Source organism: Mus musculus, chromosome 8 (assembly GCF_000001635.26).
Source record: "Mus musculus strain C57BL/6J chromosome 8, GRCm38.p6 C57BL/6J".
In the NCBI taxonomy this organism is placed as follows: domain Eukaryota; kingdom Metazoa; phylum Chordata; class Mammalia; order Rodentia; family Muridae; genus Mus; species Mus musculus.
The window spans coordinates 89,002,871-89,021,807 of NC_000074.6; the positions used below are offsets into that span (position 1 = coordinate 89,002,871).

Genomic DNA, 18,937 nt, shown 5'->3' on the forward strand with positions numbered 1-18,937 from the left:
ATGCATTTGCAATGCACAGACACTGAAGTGCTTCCGATGAGCCAGATGTCCAGGAGTCTCTTCAGGACAACACCATGGTCCACACCATCGCTCAGGACCTCAAAAGAAGACACACCTGGATGTTGATACATTTAGCACACGGGCATCGACAAATGTACTTTTAAAAAGTCTTCCCTAGGGGCTCTATGAGAGATGGCTCTATGGTTAAAAGCACAGGCTGCTCTTCTAGAGGACCCCGGGTCAGTTCCCAGCACCCACATAACAGCTCACAACTGTCTGTAACTCCAATTCCAGGGGTCCGGACACACAGACATACAGGCAAAACACCAATGCATATAAAATAAAAAATAAATCATTTTAAAAGTCTTTCCTTTGACCCAGCATTTTTTTTTTCTGGTAGTGTTTTTTTGCTTTGTTAAAATTCCTTGCCCATTCACTTATGCCTAATCTAAGGCTAGCCCAAATCATCCCAAAGGGAAGTGGCTATGGCTTACCACCTGTCAGTCTAACCTAACAAGAAGGTACTTTGTAGATTAGTCTGGACCTGAGCTTTGTCCTTGCCTTCAAATGGGGAATGTCAATGTCTCCTTTTTTCCTGTCAGCAGTGACTGGGGCTTCCTTCCCTGCCTGAGCCACCTTGGTGGTATGTGTCCCCTCCTGTAAACAGCTGGGCCCTCCTTGGCAGCTGCTGCCGCCGATTAGTAAATTACAAGGTCAAGATTAAGAAAGGAATGGCTAAAGAATAAAACCTTTAGTCAGGCAACTTGAAGTCAGGCTGGTACAATGAACACCTGTTGAGAAAGCCCATTATTAGGAACTGGGGCTCGGAGCGGAAAGAGCACTGTGAATTAATTTTGAACGCCTCGCAGAATTTTGCATAACAAATGATCTCCGATGGGGGTGTCCAGGGACTTGAGCTTGGGGGAGGGGGAGGACAGATTTCATTTCTAGCAAGGTAACATAAGCCTGGCTAGGACATTAAAATCTACCATTGACGGCCCTTGTCTGTATCCCTCTGTTTGGAGCAGATTGTGCGTGCTAAGGTTACCGTGTATTATGCTTCTGGGGAAAAAAGAGTAACAATTGATATCAAAATCTTTTCAAAGAAGTTGAGAAAGCATGAGGTCAGAGACTCGTGACTCCCAGATTGTTAAATCATTTATTTATGTCTGTGTCTGTGTAAATGGAGATTGGGGGATATGTTTTGTGTTTTAAGCAGCCTGTGTTTTATTTTTCAGACACACACTACCTTTTTTGTAAGACAGGAAGAGTGTAATAGATTTGTTAAAAATGGATTCGCTTGCTGTTAGATGACCTTTGTACTTTGTAATGTCATCAGGACTGAGAACTAAAAGTTAGGCATTACTAGTGCTGAGGTGCTGGGGAGTTGACTGTGGGGGTGGGGTGCTGGAGGCACTGACTATTAAGCAGTTTCTTTCTTTCCTGAAAAGAAAGAGACTTCAACTAAAAGACATGGCATCCCTACCTGTCTGCCAAGCCCCCCCCTCCCCCCCGATTAAATCTAAAAGCAGGCATCCCATCTGCTTGCCCAAATGAAGAGTGTAATATTCTACTAACTACTTTCTATTATCGCTCAACTTAAAGGTTTCTTGGGAAAATGATCCTCAATTCATTTGAAGTTTGTCTGCCACACAAAAGGAAGCTCCGGAAAGCTCAGTGCTGTGCAGTGAAGACACAGCACACCAGCTGACTCTGAGCTGTGTTCTCAACACCTGACAGTTAATATCACAGGAATGTTCATAGCGGTAGACTCCCATTTTTTCGTGAGTCAGAAAACCTAGAAATATCCCAAGGAGAAGGGACAACTAAGAACATAAGCAAAATTAAATTAAAACTACTGTGAATTTCCATCTCACCTCAGCCTAAATGGCTACCATTATTTAAAAAAAAATAGCAAATGCTTTTGAGGGAAAATGGGGTGGGGTTGGTGGACCCTTATACAGTACTGGTGCCACTGTTAATTGGTACAGTCACTGTGGAAATCAGTACAAAGGATCCTTTAAAAAAACGTAAAGCCGGGCGTGGTGGCGCACGCCTTTAATCCCAGCTCTCGGGAGGCAGAGGCAGGTGGATTTCTGAGTTCGAGGCCAACCTGGTCTACAAAGTGAGTTCCAGGACAGCCAGGGCTACACAGAGAAACCCTGTCTCGAAAAAGAAAAAACAAAACAAACAAACAAACAAACAAAAAACGTAAAAGGAAGCCTGTAGTGGTGGCTCAAGCCTTTAATCCCAGCACTTGAGAGGCAGAGGCAGGCAGGTTTCTTGGTTCGAGGCCAGCCTGGTTTACAGACTGAGTTCCAGGACAGCCAGGGCTATACAGAGAAACCCTGTCTGAAAAAAAAACCAAACCAAACCAAACCCCCAAAAGTGAAAGGAGAACTGTTAGATGACCAGAGACATAGCGGGAGGAGTCTAAGTCACTGTTCCATTGAGACATGTGTACATCTTGTATGGAGCTGCTTTATTCTCAACAGCCAAGATATGGAATCAGCCTAGGTACCATCGACAGATGAAGGGACAAAGAAAGTGTGATGAACAATGAACAAGAGATTCCCCCCCCCAATAATAAAGAACAAAACTATATGATCTGCAAGAAAGTAGATGGCCCTGGAGGTCACTGTGCTAAGGGAAGAAAGCCAGACTCACGGACTAGTATTATCTACTTTCTCTTATAGTCAGAAACTAGATTTTTTTAAAAGACATTAAGTAGGAAGAAGGTTCTTTGGGAAGAGTAAGAGGACCACTGTGGGATGGAGGCAAAGGACATGATATATGGATGTGAAATGTCACAATGAAACCCAGTCTTTTGCATAATGAATATGTGCCAATAAAAAGTAATGCATCTAAAAAGGCTATAAGCAAAGTCTTGTTTTCTTTTTTCTCCTGTGAGTGGGGGTGTTGAAAATCACTGTGTTGGGCTGTTTGACAGTGTACCCCCCACTAACTTCTCTTTACTGAATGAGTCATATCTTTATCCCCCTGGAAACGTGTTGCAGTTTAGCCGCTAAAATGTGTGCATATCACACACTCACATTTCCCGCCTGGTACTTCCAAGCCCCCAAGGGGGTGAAGTTTAAAGTTGGGTTGTTCCTCACTGCTTCCTTTCATTTTTGCATAATCGAACGGATGGGGTAACCTAGCCCAGGGCAAATCTACCCAGCTTGCTTGCAAATGCTCTCCCGGTCCGCACCTGCTGCGAAAAAAATAATTCCAATTTTGGTACTATTCGGAAAGTCTTTGGGGGTTCCTCAGCGATATTAGATAATTGAATATAGCTTTCTCTCGTTGATAAAATATATCTCACACATGCAGCTCGCCCCCCCCCCCCCCACGCCCCAAGTCCCAACTCCCTCAGCGCCCAAGTCAATTCTATGACAAAGTTAATCTGGAGCGTGACTTATGGGGTCCCAGTGGGAGGTCAGTGGGGCCGGTAAATATGTAAACAGGGCTTTTTCAGTTTCCGTTTCGCATGAATACAAAATAAACTGAGGCCCTCTGCACGCTGGAAAGTTCTTCCCTAAAGTTAATAAAATCTGTCAACTTCCATAAAGGCCGAGAGGAAGGGGGTCCACAGGTGCAGCCGGTCGGCCGAGGCTGGGGAAGTCGGGGCAGCTAATACAAAGCCCTGGGCACCGCGCGCCTCTTCCCATCAATTCTCATCAAGCGTTATTAGTCATCTGCCGCCTCGGAGGTGCGTCCGCGCTCGCCCCGCAGAAGCGACAATGACATTTGGCCGCACTGCAGGTGCGGCTGTGTGTGGCCGCGGCCGAGTGGGGCCGCCTTTGTGGCGTTCCGGTCCTTTGATCTGGGCACAAAGGGCGGCGGAGCTGCAGCCCCCCGGCTTTCTGCTCGCAGCTCCGCCCGCGAGGGAGGGGACGAGCCAGGAGGAGTGGCAGGCTGAGTGAAGGGGCCTCGGGAGGGGGGAATCCATAATATTTATTTCAACAATAGCTTCAAATCTTTTTAAACATCATAAGAACACGGCTCATTAAGCCCACAACAGCCTTGAAATTGTGTTATAAAACCGCAAAACAGAAATCAATACATTTGCTAGAAAGGAGGTAATGAAATATATTGAGTTGCCTGAGAAGTGGTTTGTATGAATCATAATATTATTATGTGCGCATCAATTCCATTCCAATACTTAAAGTTAACCAGCTAGCGAAGAGCACCCTGAACCCTCGTTAAACAAACTCTCCCTGCTACTCCCCAGGCCAGAGCATCCTGTAATAACCGAGGGGCGGGGGGGGGGGTCAGATCAATGCTGCCCACCCTGGGCTTCAGCTGCGCAGCTCTATTGCTTCCTGGCTTGATCAATACTGGCTCACAATGGCTGGGGGAAAGCCGGGGGCAGCCCCGGAGCTTAAGGCTGTAGCTTCTATCCAGAGCAACGCCACCGCCAGCTTCTGCCAAGAGTACTATAGCCAGCTGCTCAGCCCCTCCCAACCGAGGCTACAGCTTCCCTCCAGCCCTAACCTCTGGTCAGGAACTCTTGGTGGCTAGGTTTCCTCTACCCTAGTGGGTGTGACATTTCCAGTAGCCCCAGCACCTGACACCCAGTGAAAGGGGTGACCTCCAATTTTCTTTTCCTCTTTGCTTTCCTTATGCAAATAAATACTGGTTTCTTCCTTGCTGCCAGTGAATTGAAACAATGTATTTTATTCGTTCTCCTTACTATTCTCCCAAAGCAGGACCGAATTCTACAATGTGGTAATAGCTAACTGGAAATCATGGAGGGTACCGTGGTTTGAGAATTTATGGGATCTAAAGCTTATGCAAGTTGAGGAGGAGGTTCTCTGAAAGAAAAGCTATTTGGCTTTTCCAGGGGAATGAGGGGGAATCTTGGGGAGGGCTCCTGGGATAGAGGTCTGGAAGGTAGAACCTCCCACTTCCTGTCGGCATCTCACCCAACTGACAGTCAAAGGCCACACAAATGAAAATGTTCTATATACAAGTAACTCCAAGCTGCCCCTATTACTAAGAGCTGCCACTCTGTCAGTCTGGCATTCTTACTTGTGTGGCCACAGAGCTGGCAGGGACACCCAGAGACCAATCAGTGACGTGGGAAGATCAGGAAGTGTTCAGCTCTGCAGAGTTGGCCTGTCAGCCTCAGGTGTTCTCTGAGGCCATAAAATAGGGCTCCTCTTTGTCTACCCCTGCCTTTTCAATTCTGGCCTCTGCTCTGCATTTGGACTGACCATTACAGCAGGAAGAACTGTGGCTTTCTGGGGTGCTGGTCACTCTATGGCCACAGCACATTTGCGTGGGCACACATACATACAGTGACAAATCCTCATGCACAGATGCACACATACAGCCAGTCCAAGTTCTGGGCCAGACTTGTGCCTCAGCAAACACAGCTGGAAGTACAGCTGGAAGCTTCCAAACAGTGGTCCCCTGCCTCTCCAAAGGACATTTGGTTATGTTTGGGGGATATTGATTGGCATCCCCTGGGAGAAAGGGAACAATTGGTTTCTATCGGGTTGGGGAGTCATGCACAGGGCAGCCCTCTTCCAAGAGAAATGCAACCCCCAAATGACAAAGGCATTGAGGGAGGGGGAGCCTAGGCTAGGGCTTTTCTCCACTGGTTCTTTTCCATAGTTCAAAATACCATGGTTAGCGTTTCAGCCCCAGTGGCTTTGGCATTCTCTCCAGAGAAGAGGTAGGCGGATGCTGAGACTGCTCCTCTTGCTCTCCTGGGTGGGAAATGAGCCTTTTTATTCTGGCTTCTGTATCTAACCACCTACAACTATTTCCCCTATGTGGAGCTGTGGCCCCAGCCCTGGGCCCTTGAGCCGGAGACACTTCTGCACACTCTTCTCTAGATTCTGCCTTTAAAATGCCATTCTAACCGGACTGTTAGTGCTTAGCTTGCTTGGGGCGGACTGTCCCTACTGCTGCACAGCTGGATGAGTAGCTGTCCATAGCTAGCCCAGAGTCATGAAGGAGGTAACCTGGACTCATTTTCCAGGGCTACATCTCCCTGGCCCCTCTCCTTATTCCTCTTTCCCCACCTCCTTTTCCTTTCTTTCCACCCCCTTCCCCCTGCGACCTGCTGTCTCATTCCCCTCCCCCACTGCCTGCTGTCCCATGCCCCTCCCCCACTGCTTATCCCAGAATTGATCACCCCTGCCATCTTTCCTGCTTCTATAGATGACAGTCTTTGCAATGATCCCAGTTTCTGCTCTCCCCGACTGAGAACGAGCAGTGACCATCCAGGACTGCATGATCACCATGTCTTTTCTTGGAGACCGGGCGGGGGGGGGGGTGCGGATGCGGGGGGGGGGGGGAGAGGGTTGGGGGGGTGGCCTTGGCTACCACACAATCATAGTTGGCTCAGTTAGCTAACTGAGGCTAGTGTTAGCCGCCCATTGAAGCAATGGCCAACTAGCCGGTGACTGAGTTGCCTCAGGACCCCAAAACTGTTTTATTTTGGACATAGAACACGAGATAATAGCCCCATATTTCTGCATGAGCTAGAAGTCTACATAAAATGCTCTGGTTGTTGTTTTGAGAGGGAAATTAGAAAGCAATTGGTTGTGTGTGTGTGTGTGTGTGTGTGTGTGTGTATGTGTATGTGTTTTCAGATTTTCTTTAAATGATTTTTACAATGGTTTTCATGTCAAACGTGCACCCGAGGAATGAAACAGAAAGAAAATCTTCGTGGTGCAAAGCTTCCCACATGGTAGTGCCGAAATGCCTTGGAAAAATTAGCCCCGATGATTTAATTTTGAAACTTCACAGGAAGAAGTTCAGTAAAAAGAAAAAAACAAAAACTTGCCAGGCCTAACATATTAAACTAACTTAAACAAAATAACTCAATCACCCTGTGAGTTAGGACTTGCTATAATCTGGTTTATGGAACCAATATTGAGTAAGAAAGTCAAAATGATTTCTTTCTCTGTAAATTTTTTTGGGTTTTGTTTATAAATGCAGAAATTCCATCATAAAATATATGAGTTTTCTTTAAACCAAGCATGCAAAACATTAGGAATTCCTCCAAAATGGCAAGCAATTTATTCCTGTTTGCTATATTTATTGCCTCCAGGGCGTCCATAAAGTCTGGAAACATTGGCAAATATAAACAGTGTGATCAAGGACATCTTCCGTCATAAAACACAGCTAATAATATCTAGATCCTTAGGCCTTATGGACATCTTTAATTATCTCTGTCGTGTAGACAGTACATGTGAAAATCCAGTTCACATTTCCCAGGTTATATTCAAATGTACAGTCTAATTGAGAGTAAATATGTCATAATAATAATAATAATAATAATAATAATAATAATGGTAAACACATAATTCCATTTGTGTAAAATTTTCTGGAGGGCAGAGCACATTGAAAATTAAAAGCTCAGCCAATAGTTTTGTGAGGTGAAGAATGGTCATGAGAATTTATCAGTTTCTGAAGCAGTTCCCACAAATTAGGATTTCTTTCAATTAAGACACAAGATTAGTTAACAATGGTCATGGTGATGAGGGTGGCAGTCCAGGTTTCTCAGGCTCTGTTGTGTGGCAGAAGTTTAGCTATAGACTTGATATGGTTCATCTATCTCAGTGGAGACTCCTGACTGTTCTGTCTAGATCAGGGGATGGCTTTGGACATACAAACCCAGTACAAGTGATACGTGTGCTTGGCTTGAGTTTAGTCTAGACCTAAGCATTGATTATGAATAAAGTATACCAGATCAGGAAGAATATAGGAAGACACAAATCTTCAGGCTGTTCATTAGAACACTTGTTCTTTCTCATATCTCTTCGGCATCAGGCAAAGTTTCTCTATGAGCAAAAGTCTCAGGATAAAATTCCTATCAGCTCTGTTGTTTGGGAAGTGTCTGAGTTGGGGTTTCATTGCTGTGAAGAGACACCATGACCAAAGCAACTCTTATAAAGGGAAACATCTAATTGTGGGCTGGCTTACAGATTCAGAAGTTTAGTCCATTATCATCATGGTTGGCAACATGGCCTCTGTAGGTAGACATGGTACTGGAGAAGTTGAGAGTTCTACATCTTGAATAGACAGCAGGAAGGCACTCTCTTCAGCAGGCGGCCAGGAGGAAACTCTCTCATTGGGTCATAGCTTGAGCTTAGAACTCACAACCTTGCCCACACAGTGGCACACTTCCTCCAACAAGGCCACACCTCCTAACAGTGCCACTCTGTACTGGGTAAGAGTCTGTGGGGACCAAAGTTATTCAAACCACCACAGGAAGCTCTCTTCGCTTCTCAGATTCCAAATTCATACATCTTGTCATCCAATGGTAAGAAAAGTGTTCATGACAGCCTGGCCTGACCAGCCTCCTGAGAGACTCAGCAACACTGAAATTACTTGAAAGAAATCTTTTGAGCCACTTCCAAAGTTCTGACACAAGGTTGGAACCTCGGGCTTAAAGCAGGGTGTCTGATGCGTTGTCATATACCCTGCTTAGATTTCTAATTCTCGAGGGTAATGGTGACATCCTCTTCATGTGTTGCCACAGTCTCTAAGGGACAGATTTGTGCTTTAAGTATTTGTTGAATTAATGGTGATATTGACTGCATTAATAAAGCAGGACTTAAGGAGTTGGAGTCAGTAGGCTTGTTCCTACTTTGGATTTTATCACTTCCGCATCTCTTCTTGCTACCACTCCATTTTCATCTCCTCCACAGCAAGCCATCTGAATTGGAAAGTCAGCTGAATGTGAGCCAATCTCATTTACCTCCTTTCTAAGTTTATACTATCCTCTAGTCGGTGTGTGCGTGCATACACACGTACACATACGTGTTGGGAGGACCCAGATTCCACTACCATGCTTGGGAGCATCCGTCTGTGTGTGTGTGTGTGTGTGTTGCCAACAAGAGAGGAACTTGTCTTTCTACACCCATGTGAATCTTGGAAATGTCTAATCTTTTAATACGAAATTGCAAAGAAAAGTGCATTTGAGTACCAAAAGTTGTGACTGAGAGCGGAAGAAAAAAAATAGCTTTCGCCTAAAGGAGAGTTAACTTCCCATCCATCTCTGCACTTACTTCATAGCCAACATATTCTTGATCAAGCCATAACTGCTTATTGTAGCTGTCCCCCAGTGCCCCGGTCTGTCCTTCTGTCTCTCCAGCCTTCCACCCCCTCCTCTTCTCTGAGGCATGCATCATTAGCTGGTGTAACTTGTTGGAGTCCAGATCTGCCTCCTGTCTCCTAGGGAGAGATCTGGAGACGGAGGATGTCTTCTGCACATAAAACAGTCTCCCGGCTCCACACCGGTTTGAGGCTCTGGAGAGGAGGTGAAATGAGTGGAGGGGGAGGGCATGGGGGAGCAAAGCTGTCAGGAAGCACTGTGTTCAGAGGCGCACCTCAGGGTGAGTGCTCTGACCAGAGCTTGCCTGCCTCCTCCGTTGTGAAAGCGGAAGAATGCACCTGGACTGTTTAATCCAGTTTAAGCTCTATTTCTTTTTGTGTTGAGTCAGACACTCCTGATCTGGCATCTCCTTGGGAGAGCTGTAGATTCAGTAGGGTTCGATATCGGGGAAATACAATTTCAAATATTTCTAGTTGCACTCCATTCACCACCAATCCAGGAAAGAATGTGAGTCTAGGTGAAAGGACAACAGACTTCCCTTCTGCGTTTGAGTGGGCGGGATTTAGATCTTTCGATGGTGAGGGCGGAGTTATCATCAATTGTCTCTATACCAATTTTCTCTGCAAAGGTCAGGCAAAGTCTTAAAGATCTAACCCTGGGGTAAAAAGGCAGTGGATTTCTCAACTGAGGGAAGGAGTCAGTTTCAGTGACTGCTTACTAGGGTGGGGTTCCCAGCTCTCCAGGCTCTGTAAAGGCTATGAAAGAGCAAATCTCAGCTCCTTAAAAAAAAAAGAAAAGAAAAGAAAAGAAAAGAAAAGAAAAGAAAAGAAAAGAAAAGAAAAGAAAAGAAAAGAAAAAGAAAAAGGTTTGGGACGGGGCTGGAGGAGACAGGATTCTAAGCACCCAGATTTAACTGAAACTTCCTTTGGAATTTAGAAATTCTAGTTTTGTGAGGACCAGGTCCCTTCTCTGCCTTAGGGGGAAACTGTTTCCAGGGTGCAGCTAATGCCCCAGGGTTTGCACCACCATGCCATGACTCAGTGTTTACGGGAATATCTGGGCCTGGATGGAAGAGCTCTAGAGATGTGTGGTTTCTTCCTGAAACTTAATTATTAAAAGTACAACTTCAGGATGAGGGTGTGGCTCCCTGGTAGGCTGTTTGTCTGGCGCTCTAGCCTCCGTTCCTAGTACAGCAAAATAACCAACCAACCAATCAATGAACCAACCAACCTACCAACCAACCAACTCTGCTTCCACTGACTATTAGTCAGTGTAGGTCGCTAACCAAATAGGAACTGTGGAAGCAAAAGCGTTGGTTTTCCAATGCTTACTGATTCCAATGCATTCTAGTCCCCTGAGATGTGATCCTGAGACAGAATCCCAGGGCAAAGTCCTGCAAGCCAATGGCAGAATGCTAATTGGAGTTTTGAGTGCCTGTTGAAAATTAACCCTGACACTGTCCTGGACAGTAACTTTCTGGCCTAGTACTGTTGACTTTGGTCTGGGCAGTCCCTTTTGATGCCCTGTGTCTGTGGAGGCTGGGCAGCATCCAGCCTCTACCCTTCCTATACCCGTGTCCTTTCCAGTCAGGACAACCTCATATGGGGGCCAACGTCAAGTAGTTGAAAACTGTTACTGTCACCAAGGGGGAAAGCTGTGCATTAGATATTTCTCTCCAACTTGAGAGACGGGCTTGTGCAAAGGAGTGCCTTCCTGAACATAGTGTAAAAAAACATATTTTTGTCATGCGATGAAAATTTAAGCAGCCATTAAAATACGGTTTTTTAAAAATTATTTTTATTTTATGTATATGAGTACACTGTAGCTGTCTTCAGACACACCAGAAGAGGGCATCGGATTCCATCTACAAATGGTTATGAGCGACCATGTGGTTGCTGGGAATTGAACCTGGGACCTCTGGAAGAGCAGTCAGTGCTCTTAACCACTGAGCCATCTCTCCAGCCTTAAAACTTTTTTTTTGTTTTGTTTTGTTTTTTGAGGCAGGGTTTCTCTGTGTAGCCCTGGCTGTCCTGGAACTCACTCTGTAGATCAGGCTGACCTCGAACTCAGAAATCCGCCTGCCTCTGCCTCCCGAGTGCTGGGATTAAAGGCGTGTGCCACCACTGCCTGGCTCCTAAAACATGTTTTAAAGACATTTTCTAGGCTCTAGAATATGCCCACCTTAGGATACACAGCAAGGCAATGAAAGCATGTATACCACCTTTATTCTGTGCAATGCTTACATTTAAAACACTAAAAATGTCCCCATGGGTAAAAGTACAAAAATTAAAGCCATACTCACTTGCTTTTCCTAATAATTTGCCACATGAATCTTGCAGTGCACAGCATCAGGCTACACCAGGCTGGGAAGCCGCACACTGTGGTCCTCTGCTCTGTCTGGTTTACTTCCACACGGTAAGCAACTCCTTTCCTCTTCCTGTGACCATTCTGCTCATGAAAGATTCACATCCTCTGCTTCACTCTCAGCTGAGGTTCCAAAGTCAGAACTGGTTGCCTATACCTTGCTTCTGAGTCCAAGTCCTTCACCCACTCATCCCTGACCCGGGCGCTGTGCTAGGGCCTGGGAGATTCAGTGATGGAGAAGGCAGTAGAGTCAGTCCCTACTCTCAGGAAGAAGACTGTAAACCAATAGACAGATCCAATAAACATACACAAAGAGGCAAGGCAAGACAATTCCAGGGTAAGAGAACCAGAGAAGCAAAAACCAAAGAGGGGAAGACCGCCATTGGGAGTGAGCACAGCTTCATTAGGCTGGGGGTGGGGTGGCCATCCAAGGCACCTCTAGAAAGTAAGACCTGAGCTAGTACCAGAGAACAAGAAGAGTGGAAGAAATTTGGGAAAAAAAAACTGACAAATCCTGAAACTGCAACTTTGTAGCAATAGGGATGGGGTGGGCGTTGCCTGCTCTGGGACCCCTTTCCCAGTACTACGTTCCATCTCCCAGCCTTGATATGAGAGTTTGTGCCTGGTCTTATTGTATCTTATTACGAGATTATTGTATTTTACTGTATCTTATTATGTCTTATTTGGTTGATGTCCCTGGGAAGCCTGCTCTTTTCTAGGGGAGATCAAGGTGGGAGGGGAATGGGAGTGGAGGTGAGGGGGGACTGGGAAGAGTGAAGGGAGGGGAAACTACAGTAGAAACTATTGTATAAGAGAAGTCTAAGTTGAAGGAAGGAAGGAAGGAAGGAAGGAAGGAAGGAAGGAAGGAAGGGAGAAAGAAAGCAAGCAAGGAGAAAGAGAAGAAAGAGAATAGGTCTCATCTCTACCATCTCTCTGCTGTAAAAGGATGTTAAATCTGAGTACAAGGCACAGCACAGAAGCAGAGTGGACGACTCCGAGTCTACCCCACGATGGTCAAGCCCATTGACCCATAGACTTCCTCAGCTCTGTATCACTCTGTAACGTGGACCACAAACGCATGACTTGCTTTCTGATCTCAGAGAGGCAATGGCTCCTATGCTCCTTTTCTGTCTCTATCATAACTGAGAAGTTTTCTGTGGAAGGATCCGAGTTCAAGGTATGGCCTCTGATAGTGCACTCTCCTGTCTCTCTGGCTAGCCCTACTCCACGCTTTAGGTGCAAAATGCTCTATAGCAGCCACCCGAGAGAGTCATTAGTCATCATCTTGGCTGAAGCAGCAGCTCTTAGAAAAGCAGCTTGGAGCCTCAGAGGCCACTCCTCTGGGCAGTTTGCAGGACTGTAGGCAACAAAACTAACTTGGCTTGTGTCACTGATGTTTGCCCACACCCACAGACAGTGCCCAAGGCAGGGGGAGGGGCTGAATATTTGCCATTCCAGGTTTGAAAAGGTTTTCACGAACTCTTTTCCTGGGTGTGGCTATACTCCAGTGTCCTCTGCATCCTTCTAGACTCTTCTCTGCAGTCTTCTGGCTCACGCTGCGACCTCCATTGTGCTGTGAGCACCAGGGAGCAAACCCGATGCTTGCCAAATGGCAAGTTAGAAAGTGCTTAATAGTTTACTAATTGTCTCAGTCTGTTTGCTGTTGCTATAGCAGAATTTCTGAGACTAGGTTTTGGAGTTTTGGTGTTTTTTTTTTAATAAAGAAAAAGGGTTAACTTGAATAATGGCTCTACAGCCTTGGAAGGTGCTCACCTCTGCCTGGCTGTCAAGGGGACAGCCTTGTGGTAGAAAGGGAAAGAGAGGTCAGGAAGCAAGAGAATGCTAACGAAGGAAGCCAGCCTTCTTATTTTATTTTATTTTATTTTATTTTATTTTATTTTATTTTATTTTATTTTATTTTATTTTATTTTATTTTATTTTATTTTATTTTATTTTTTGGTTTTCCGAGACAGGGTTTCTCTGTGCAGCCCTGACTGTCCTGGAACTCACTATGTAGACCAGGCTGGCCTTGAACTCAGAAATCTGCCTGCCTCTGCCTCCTGAGTGCTGGGATTAAAGGCGTGCGCCACCACGCCCGGCTCTTATTTTATTTTTTAAATGATACCCACCTTTGTGTAGCTAGCCCATTCTGGAGGGAACTGAATCCATCCTCTCTCTAGGACAAATTCCCCAAAACTCAAACACCTCTTAAAGGTTTTAGAACTGTCTTCCCCCAACTCTTCAGGCCTCATAACACCTTTATGGGGACTAAGGTCATGATGAGATTTTGAAGGGAACAAACTACTATCAAACTACAGCTCTAGCCTTTTACCATTTGATGAAGGCAGACAAAGGCGAGAGATAAGGACTGAGGAACTGTGGGAGTTAGGAGTGGGAAGGGGATTCTGGGTACAGCTTGTTCCCTGCAGGGCTCAGCGTGTGGGTCTCTGATACAGGATTTACCTATCATGTGAAGGGCCCTGAGCCTGAGCCCTACACTGAAGAACATATTTCTTTCTGGATTACTTAATCCCCTTCTGCGGGAAGCTAGCCTGTTTAAGTTTCTGTTGTGACTGGGCCCAAAGCCAACCTTCTCCGGACAGAGATGATAGGAGTTTCTTGCCAGAGGAGAAACACAGAGTCTGCAATAGTGGGCATCCCATTGAAAAGACCAGGCTTGTGGAGAGAAATCTCTGATTTATTCGTTTTTACTAGCAAACTCTATTTGTCTATAGTGGCGACTTACTTTCGAACATTTTGATACATGACGGACACAGTGGACTTGGATCATATTCATGGTCTGTTGCCCTCTCTGGTTCCTCTCTCTCCTCACATTAGTCCCTTTATACTTTCATGTCTTTAGGATATACCTACGTTACACATTTGAGACCGATCATATAGTGTTTGATGAAGTCTGGCTTATTTGGTCTAATATGAACATTTCCATTTCCATACATTTGCCTTCAAATGGCATAATTTCATCCTTCTTTATGGTTAAATAATATTCTATTGTATATATTTACCACAATTTATTTATCTGTTCTCCCAGGCTGAAAGATCCTGAATATAATTATTTTTAAAAATACATTATTCTGCGAGGAAGGGCCTGTGTGTGTCATGGTGAGGTCAAAGGACAACTTTGTGAAGTCTGCTCTCTCCTCCCATTGTTATGTGATGGGTTCTAGGGCATGAACTCAGGTGGCCAGGCTCATACACCAAATGTCTTTACCCACTGAGCCATGTCCCCAGCCTGAATCCTGAATACAAAGAGGTTCTCTGCCACTTACGCAGACACTCCGAGACAGAGATTGGAACAGTGCCAGTTCCCCTGCCTCAGTTTCTTCATCTGCTGTGAAGGATGGCATCTTTGTGTACTCCATCCTCTCTAGCAGTGTTAGAAAGCAAATCCTTGGGAGCCCAGGATAGTCACCATGGAAGGTCCAGACTCAGGAGCTCTGCTCCTTTTTGAGCACCTCCAGGGAGGACTTCCTTTTGCAGGAAGCCAAGGTCCTGTCTGATTCCTCCCTAGGGGGCTTCACGCCACGAATGGTCTTTGTTGATGTGTCAGGCAAGCTAATTTGGACAGCTTGGGCAGGAACTGTAGGAGTCCCGTAGGAGTGAGTAGCACTTAGCTCCCTCAGCCACGGTTGTTGAGGTGTGAGAAGGAGACAACACTCAACTGGTTGGAAAAAAAAACCTGGAAACTAGAACTTTGGAATAAGACCTTCAAGTTTTAAGTGCTGGCAAGACTTTCACATTTGTTAGCCAGGCTACTTGAGCCAAGCGAAACACTCAGTAGAAGGAGTGGCTGGAGTCTCCAGGCTGTGGCTGCCTCCCCAGGCACTTTCGGAACTCTGAACACATTGCTTGTTCAGATGGCAGAATCTCTTGGAAGACCCCCAATTCTCCTCCCTCTTGGGTTTTGCTCTCTCAGGTCCTCCTATGGCAGTGGTTCTCAACCTTCCTAATGCTGCAGCCCTTTAATGCAGTTCCTCATGCTGTGGTGACCCCCAACCATACAATTATTTTCATTGCTACTTCATAATTATAATTTTGCTGCTATTGTAGCATAAATAAATATATGATATGCAAATGACCTTGGGTGACACTTGTGAAAGGGTCATTTGAACCCCCAAAGGAGTTGTGACACCCACTTTGAACAACCACTGTACTAGAGTTTCACCTGAGCTACTGTGAAGACAGCTAGTAGTTGTGTCTGAAACCCTATTTAGAAATAGGATTTTTACAGATGTTATCAAGTTAAGATGCTGTCTAGACACTTCAATATGGCAGTTGTCCTCATAAGGGAAGCAGTCAGGCACAAGGAGAGGAGACAGTATGACTATATTCAAAGGTTTGTAAGGTGAAGATTACAGTAGAAGAAGGGGCAGTAGAAGAAGAAGGCCAGGTCTACAAGCCCAGAGGGGTCAAGACTTTCTGACAACAGAAGAAGTTGAGGCAGGCACAGAAAAGTACCCCCCCCCCCCCCGACCCCTCCGGAGGGTGTAGCTCTGCTTATGTGATTTCAGACTTTGAATTTCCAAGCTCCCAAGATAGCCCTTCTGCTGTTTCATCTACTACCAGGCTCAGGTGGGCAAGCTTGCCATCTCTGAAACACCCTGACGATGCTTTACTGAGATGAGGTCCTCCGAGATCAGGTCATGTCTCTAGAATGGGCTGCTAGAGGATACCTGTCACATCTGCTCTGGCAATGGCTGCCATCTTGCCCACTGTGGTCACACAGTCTTGAACTTGTAGCTCTTGGAATCACACACTAAATGAGTTTGATAATAGTGCTCCAACCCCACCACTTCCCAGTCTTTTGGCTGAGATCAAATGTCAGTGTACTGTGAGGGCTCGCCCCGTATCCTCACCCGCAAACACGGTATCGGTTTAGGGTATTCTGCTGGAGCAAGAGAAAACAGATCGGGATAGTTGTCTATCCTGCTGACCTCTTCAGGCCTGTCATATCCCCATAGTGCATCCTGGACAAGAGACCCAGTCACACTCCCAAGACTCCCCAAATGTCCTCAACTTGAGTGACTCCTCTAAGCACATCCTTTATTTCCAAGGAAGGTTCAATTTGAGAATGTGGGGATTGGGGTGATTGTTTTTACACAGAGCGGAGATAGCAGCGGCCCATGCCTGCCAATGTCCCCCCTTCTGGTGACAGCAACTTGTGATGACCAGAGGCTCACAGACTGAAAACACACAGAAAAAGAGGAGTGTGCACGTGCGTAAAAACCCCACACGTTTCTAGCTAGCTGAAGCATCATTTCCTGTGGAATTTATCTCCAGGTCTTAGTAAGGTTTTTTGAGAGTAGGTAATAGTTCTCACGTGTGAAAATCACCCCTGTACTCTGATGGAAGAGGCCAGAGTTAGGGGAAGAGCAGGTCTGTTTGAGTAGCCCTGGCTGGCCTGGAACCCGGGATCCTGCTGCCTTAGCTTCCAGCCTTCTGAGATTTCAAGTTTCCACCCCCACCCTTACCTGAATCTCTCCTCTTCCTGTCTCCAACATGAGTCATGTTCAGAGATGAAGTTTCTTTCCCAGACAGGTATTTAGAGAACAGATTCCTTCCCTGTGGGTCTGAGAGGCTCCCTCTGTAAGCATTCCCTGGATACTTATGGGCAAGTTGGAAAAGTGATCCTCAGAGGAGGAGTCACAACTCTGAGCCTCAGGTCTGGTCAAGGAGGGACAGGTAGCAGGTTGCTAAGGAAGCAGTGATGGGGGAAGAACATCTCAGTCACTAAGAACGCAACAGGTGGGCTCTGGAGTAAGGCACTCTGGGTTCATATTCTTGTTGCTTAGTGAATATGTGTCCTAAGGCGTTTAACATAACTTCTTTTTGCCTTATTCTCTGTACCCCCACCCCCAAATGGACTCTCCCGCTATACCTCATCTTGTGGGTATTGCAGGGGTTAAAAAGGTTAATTCAAATAAAGCATCTACAGCGGTGGGGGTGGGCGACACTGTGTTACTAAACACATCCTATGGAGCCAAGGTGACTTATTGTCAACGATGCTGAGAAATCACTTCCAAAACCAACGGCATCAAGCAGTCACCATTACTGCCAAAGGCTGTGGATAGGCTGTTGTCTCTCTCAGGTGTCTGTGGCTGGGGAGGCTTGGCTGTTCCAGGGTGGGCTTGGCTAGGGAAGTCTCTCCCCCAAGGAACTTTTTCCTTCTTTCTGAGGCCAGCTGGCATAGTGACAGCCAAGGCACAAGATCATATATAGAAACATGTAGTGTCCTAAGGCCCAGGCTTGGAACCAGCACACCACAACATCTACCTTCTCTCCTGGCCGAAGTGAGTTCTTTGATGAAACCTGGAGACTGTGTGGGCAAGCAGTGTGGTAAAGGGAAGGGTGGCAGAGAGGAAGGAAGGATATGCTGACTACCATGGTAACCCCTTTATGAAGGGGGATCCAGGATGAGATTCTATATTCAGACCCTGAGTCTTCGAGCTAACCTTGGTGTCCCACTTCTGTTCCCAGATTGGAAGGGTTAAATCTATGGAAAATAAAAAATCCAGGCTCTGGACAAACTCCTATCCAGTCAGACAAGTTTCTACTTAGTTCTGGAGATGAAGCAAGTGGACAGATGTGGTGCATGCCTGAGAACCTAGCTAGCATCCAGGAGGCCAATGCACAAATATTAGTTTGATACCAGCCTGAGCTACATTTCAGGAAAAAAAAAGGGGTGGGGGTGGGGTGGGGGGTGGGGAGCAAAAGCAACTGAAGTGACTGTTGCTGTGTTAGTCGTCTCCACTGGAGTCATCAGGCAACCTTCCCGTTGAGGGGTGTTTTCTTTTCTTCTGCCTTTCTTTTTACCATGCTGGGGATCTGAACCCAGGATCCCAGTGCAAGCAAGGCAAGTGCTCTACAGCAGCGTCAGCAGCCCAGTCCCCTGCTTCCCAGGAGCGGTTCCTAAGGACTCTTCCCAGGATGCCTTCTGAGGACTTGCTGGGTAAACCCCACACTAAGTACAGTGACTAAGGATGCTTAGAAATGGCAGGACTTGGACGGGATGTTATCTTAGTTACCCAAGAGCTGGGCCCAATTACCAATGGGGGAAGGGCCTTAAAGGGACAGTGTGCCTTGCTGTGTAATTAAGCTCTCTCACTCACAGTTTTTGTTTCCTCTTTTGCTTTCGACTGTGTTTAAGGAGCAATCCTCTTGACAACAGGATGCTTTTAAAACCCTCCAAGTAGAAGCGTCCTGGGCAAGGAGAAACACACACAGGGCAGTGTTGGGAGCCTGGCTGATGTTCTCCTTCCCCTGAGCAGGAGCAGAGGATAGAAAATTCTGCTTAGTGGATGAATGACCACAAGAGAATGGGGAATCTGAACCATCTACCTGTGCCTTGGTCACTGCTCTCTCCAATCACATTTCTGACTCCCAGACCCTTTTTTCTAATGTGACAGCTAAAAATCAGACAGAAAACCTTTTTTTTTTTGAGGGGGTGGGGCTTGTTGATGACATTCCTGCCTTTGT

General features: G+C 46.1%; 1 annotated feature.

Annotated features, from left to right (window-relative positions):
• Nucleotides 1-15,957: part of a transcriptional cis regulatory region, noted in NCBI's record as "EC(Sall1) region targeted for CRISPR interference", that runs on past the window's edge. NCBI's record gives its function as "positively regulates Sall1 expression (strong effect) in mouse ES cells" and the evidence as "EXISTENCE:mutant phenotype evidence [ECO:0000015][PMID:27895109, PMID:31784727]".